The sequence below is a fragment of the Phocoena phocoena genome, chromosome 3 (assembly GCF_963924675.1).
Source record: "Phocoena phocoena chromosome 3, mPhoPho1.1, whole genome shotgun sequence".
In the NCBI taxonomy this organism is placed as follows: Eukaryota; Metazoa; Chordata; class Mammalia; order Artiodactyla; family Phocoenidae; genus Phocoena; species Phocoena phocoena.
The window spans coordinates 87,474,153-87,480,247 of NC_089221.1; the positions used below are offsets into that span (position 1 = coordinate 87,474,153).

Genomic DNA, 6,095 nt, shown 5'->3' on the forward strand with positions numbered 1-6,095 from the left:
AAGCATCTAATTAGAGGTTATTATGTATTAGGTACTAGTTGGGCAAAAAATCAATGACTATAGAATATTCAACTATCATTCTATTTTTCTTCAAATAGAAGCAAACTTTTGTCCTATTCCATGTTAATAATTCTACAAATAGAAAATAAACAGATTTTAAAAAGGCATTAACTTTCTGACAATAATTTAGGCTATGTTCTTTAGTGGCTGTATCTAGCTTTAGCTCTAAAGGATTTTTTTTTTTTTTTTTTTTGCGGTACGCAGGCGTCTCACTGTTGTGGCCTCTCCCGTTGCGGAGCACAGGCTCCAGACGCGCAAGCTCAGCGGCCATGGCTCACGGGCCCAGCCGCTCCGCGGCACGTGGGATCCTCCCGGACCGGGACACGAACCTGTGTCCCCTGCATCGGCAGGCAGACTCTCAACCGCTGTGCCACCAGGGAAGCCCCTCTCATTAAACTTTTTTAATGGGTCTCAAATTCTGTGACAGATTTTTGGTCAAGTTGTTTCCATTAAAAAGTACTGATTTTAAAAACTTAAAACTGCCACACACAAAACAAATGGTCCACAACACATTCTCCTTTCCTTCTGAAGGTTTTACGATGCATTGTTATCATTAACCAGTCTTTTGCTATTAAACTTAAATGGCCAATTGAGACAAACAGTTCTGAGACCCTTCTTCCACCACTGATTAAGACTGGGGTGGCAGGTATTGGGGATAATATTCATTTAGCCTTCTGAGCTTTCTGGGCAGACTTGGACCTTGCCAGCTCCAGCTGCCTTCTTGTCCACTGCTTTGATGACACCCACAGCAACCGTCTGTCTCATGTCATGAACAGCAAAGTGGCCTAGAGGAGGATAGTCAGAGAAGCTCTCAACACACATGGGTTTACCAGGAACCATATCAACGATGGCAGCATCAGCAGATTTTAAGAATTTGGGGCTATCTTCCAGCATTTTCCCAGAATGATGATCAATCTTCTCCTTCAGCTCAGCAAACTTGCAGGCAAAGTGAGCTGTGTGACAATCCAGCACAGGTGCATAGCCAGCACTGATTTGGCCTGGATGGTTCAAGATAATCACCTGAGCTGTGAAGCCAGCTGCTTCCATTGGTGGGTCATTTTTGCTGTCACCAGCCACATTGCCACGACAAACATCTTTGACAGACATGTTCTTGACATTGAAGCCCACATTGTCCCCAGGAAGGGCTTCACTCAAAGCTTCATGGTGCATTTCAAAAGACTTCACTTCAGTTGTCACATTGACTGAAGCAAAGGTGACCACCATGCCAGGTTTGAGAACACCAGTCTCCACTAGACCCACAGGGACAGTGCCAATACCACCAATTTTGTAGACGTCCTGGAGGGGCAAACACAAGAGCTTGTCAGTTGGGCAAGTTGGTGGCAGGATGCAATGCAGAGCTTCAAGCAGTGTGGTTCCACTGGCATTGCCACCTTTACGGGTGACTCTCCATCCCTTGAACCACAGCATGTTAGCACTTGGCTCTAGCATGTTGTCACCATTCCAGCCAGAAATTGGCACAAATGCTACTGTGTCGGGGTTGTAGCCAATTTTCTTAATGTAGGTGCTGACTTCCTTTACAATTTCCTCATATCTCTTCTGGCTGTAGGGTGGCTCGGTGGAATCCATTTTGTTAACTCCAACAATTAGCTGTTTCACACCCAGAGTGTAGGCCAGAAGGCCATGCTCACAGGTCTGCCCATTCTTGGAAATACCTGATTCAAATTCACCAACACCAGCAGCAACAATCAGGACAGCACAGTCAGCCTGGGATGTGCCTGTAATCATGTTTTTGATGAATTCTCTGTGTCCTGGGGCATCAATGATGGTCACATAGTACTTGCTGGTCTCGAATTTCCATAGGGAGATATCAGTGGTGATACCACACTCACATTCAGCTTTCAGTTTGTCCAAGACCCAGGCATACTTGAAGGAGCCCTTCCCCATCTCGGCAGCCTCCTTCTCGAACTTTTCAATGGTTCTCTTGTCGATCCCACCACATTTGTAGATCAGATGGCCAGTAGTGGTGGACTTCCCCGAATCTACGTGTCTGATGACAACGATGTTGATGTGGATCTTCTCCTTTCCCATTTTTGCTTAGGTTTAGCAGTGTTTTTCACAACACCTGTGTCCTGGCAGCAAACCCGTTGCGAAAAAGCAAAAAGTTTTTTTCAGTGTTTAAATGGACACATTTTAAATGAAGTAAACTTTCTGATTATTCAGATTATAAATATAATAATAATATATAGTATATACAAAGCGTTTGTCATTAGTATGAACTTGTAAAGTCACTGTAGCTAGGTTTAAGCAAAGGGGGATGGTTTACAATGATTGTAAGTAACTCATAAATTCCTTAAAAGGCAGGAAAATCAGGCTTAGAAAGCTATGCAGCCAGGAGTAAAACCAAGATTACCCTAGGATAACCCATATCATACCCTCCAATGCAGGGCAGTGTTTGCTACATTTAGAATCTGCCACCAATTTCTTTCTTCAGGATACATAGATATGCGTGCATGTGTGTGTGCACACATGCATAGATATTTTTATATATCTATATATAATTATACATGTAGAGAGATTATCAAATTCGTGTAGGTCTCCTTGCACAGTGTGAATTTGGGTTCTCAATACAGCCTTTGATCTTTTCATAAAGTACTGGGTTAAGAAAACACTCTAGATATTGTTTTATATATATATATACAATCAGAGTGGATAAAAATGGGGAAGAAGCAAGTTTATTTGTGATTTGTTTACCTATTACAAGAACCACTTTTGGTATCTTTCATCCCACCCTGCCCTGATGTATCTGGATTGCAGTTGGAAGGAGAGGGTCAGGCAGGTTTAGGTAAATAGAGCTAGTGTAGGTGTATGGGGCCTATTGAGTTCTCTTCTTTCCCTTTATTCTTCTAATTTAGACAAAAATCATTTTGCCATATGTAGAGGAATGTTGTCAAGGATTAAAAAGGAGAAAAACCTGAATTAAGGATATGATGTACTGGCAATCACAAAAATTGAACCTAAAAATAGTAAGGGATCCAACTAATGTCTTTAACGTTCATGAACCATGCCCCTGAGATTACACCCTGATTTCTGGTGTTAAAAATGCATTAACTAAATTCTAATTCAACAAAATGTTTTCCTCCAATTTAAATTTCATTCTATACAGAAAAGCATTCTTGTCTTACACCCAAAAAGTGTTTATTTGCAGACATTCTCTTTTGCAGTTATGCAAGTGTTAGTAATTTAAGTGATGGTGTGCCTTTCTCCATTCTTATTCCTTTCTACTATTTCTTTGTCTCCAGTAATTTTTCTCCTTGTGATGTAACTCTCTCTTAAAAGAAGGACATAAGAGAGTTTACTGTGATAGCAAATTGCTTTTCCATTCTTTTTGTTGTTTTATTGTTTGTTTTGCTTTTATTGTCACAACCTGTTTGTATTTACTATGTGTTTTAAGAAGATGATCGTAGCATTTTTCAGGTGAAGGTGATTAAACTGTATTGTAAACATCAAAAGAAAAAATCTGCAGTTTAACAAATCCAACAGTGAATGATATAAAATATCTTTAGCTTTTCTGGTGACAATATTTATATACTGACAATATTCAATTTGGACAGCCTTCTGGTACATCAAAGAGTAAGTGTGGTCTCCATTATTTCAATTACTGCACAACATATTTGTTTAAAAATGTTTTTCAAAGAGTATAGTTTTAGAAAATGAAGATGATTATTTGGATAATGAAAAACATCTTAACAAAAGAAATTATAATGAAAGATGCACATCTGTAATTAACTCTTTGGCCTCAGTGTGATTTTCACTCTGTTAGGAAAAACATAGAGACAATTTAGACTACAGATATAGATGAGGGAACAAACAACCTCTCTCCCAACTAAAATGCATTTTATTCATATGGTTATTGATATACTTGAGGTAAAAAGATCTGGTAAAGTCTTCTTGGTCTATCTTGGCCAACAACACTATCTAGTAAATAACAAGATAAAACTGATCCTAGGATGTGTCTGACTCATGCTTCCACTGAAACATGATGGTTGTTATCCAATTGTGCTATTTTATTATAGTACCTCCCCTCCTCAAAAAAATGCAAAATACAGCAATCACAATATGCCCTTTTGTGATTCAGGCAGGGGGAAACTTGTTTCTTTATTAATGCTTGATTTGAATATTTCGTCTAAGAGCCTCCTGAGGGCTCTCTGAGTTACAAAGTAGTCTGGCAGACCTCTGAGGTATGAGGGTGTTCTCCCTGGGGTGCTATTTTTCCATCCTCCAAACTCTAATACAGGGCAACAGGGGCTAGCCATAACTAGAAAACCAGTCAACTAGCCCCAGCCAAATGCAGGTTAAGGTGGTGCCATAGAGAAGAATATAATATTTTTAGATCCACATAACCCTTTTCTCTACAATTTCAAGTGTCAAAAATATAGTATGTCTTATTTCTAAAGAAATGAAAAAATTGTATCTAAGTGATTCCATAAATGTCAAGCAATTGTAAACAGTGGCCACATTGCATGATAAATATAAATAATAGCCAAGGGTAACACCAAAGGATGAGCTATCAGAGACCACCTACAGACTAGGAGTGAGTCCTCCCAGTAGATAAGGATCTAAATTTTAAGTCTGGGCTTCCCTTGTGGCACAATAGTTGAGAGTCCGCCTGCCGATGCAGGGGACGCGGGTTCGTGCCCCGGTCCGGGAAGATCCCACATGCCGTGGAGGGGCTGGGCCCGTGACCCATGGCCGCTGAGCCTAAGTGTCCGGAGCCTGTGCTCCGCAATGGGAGAGGCCACAGCATTGAGAGGCCCGCGTACCGCTAAATAAATAAATAAATAAATAAATTCTAAGTCATATGGCACAAAGGGGACAAATAGATTTCCAGTGAGACACAAACCTCATACATACATATTCCTGTTTGAACATAACTGACATTGCATAATGCCCTGGTAGAATTCAACTACTTGTTTTCATGGCATCTCTGTTCTCCTCAGCTCGCTGTTAGCTCTGTGAGAGCAGAGATTTTGTCTGTTTTGTTCACTGCTGAACTCTGAGCACCTAGAGAAGTGTCTGACACAAAGTAAGGGCTCAGTAAATATTTATTAAATAAATGAACTCCAGAGAAATGGGTGTCTCCCTAAAGCTGGCTCATAGCCTGTTGCTCAGCAGAATTTCTAACTGGACCTAGTTGTCTTCTGTTTTCTTCCTGTCTCTGTGCATTTTCTCAACTTGTTCTCTCTTTTTGCTATGAAATAAATGTTTGTGTCTCCCCAAATTCAATATGTTGAAGCCCTAGTGTTACGGTGTTTGAGCCTTTAGGAGGTAATTAGGTCATGAGTGTAGAGGCCTCATGATGGGGTTAAGAGAGGAAAAGAGTCAGCCCTTTCTGTCTCTTCACCATGTGGAATGAGAAAAGGGCAGCCTATAAATCAGAAAGAGAGCACTTACCAAGAATTTGACCATGCTGGCCCCCTGATCTCGGACTTCCAGCCTCCAGAACTGTGAGAAATAAATGTTTGTTGTTTAAGCCACCTGGTCTATGGTATTCTGTTATAGCAGCGCAAATTGTCTAACATCCTTTGCCTATCCAAAAATCCTGCCCAGCTTTCAGCTTCTACCTTTATTATATAGAAATGTCTGATTATCCCATAAATCATGAATTCCTATAGATTCATATTCAAAAATATATATTGTGACTTAATTGAGCTCTACCTTCCTTAAAAATGTTGCTGCTCTCTCCATTCTTCCACTCAACAAATATTATCGACTGACTACCATTTGAGGGGCACTATTTTAAGGAATTTGGGGTATATCAGAGAACAGCAAAGAATCCTGATGTTGAACAAGGAAGAGAGACAACAAATAAGTAAATTACATAGTAGGTTTGAAGGAGAAAAGAAAATTACAGCAGGGTAAAGAGATCAGAACTGCTAGAGTGAGCATCCAGAAATCTGCACTACAAATAGGGTGCAAAGTAGGTCATCAAGATTTTGAGATTGGGGAAAGACATGGAAGCTGTGTAGGAGCTAATCATGTAGATATCTGGGGTGAGGGCCTTCCAGACAAAGGGT

General features: G+C 40.3%; 1 pseudogene; it reads right to left on the reverse strand.

Moving 5' to 3' along the window:
* Positions 1 to 722: 722 nt before the first annotated feature.
* On the reverse strand, positions 723 to 2,109 carry LOC136119926 (elongation factor 1-alpha 1 pseudogene; annotated as a pseudogene).
* Between the last annotated feature and the right edge of the window lie 3,986 nt (positions 2,110 to 6,095).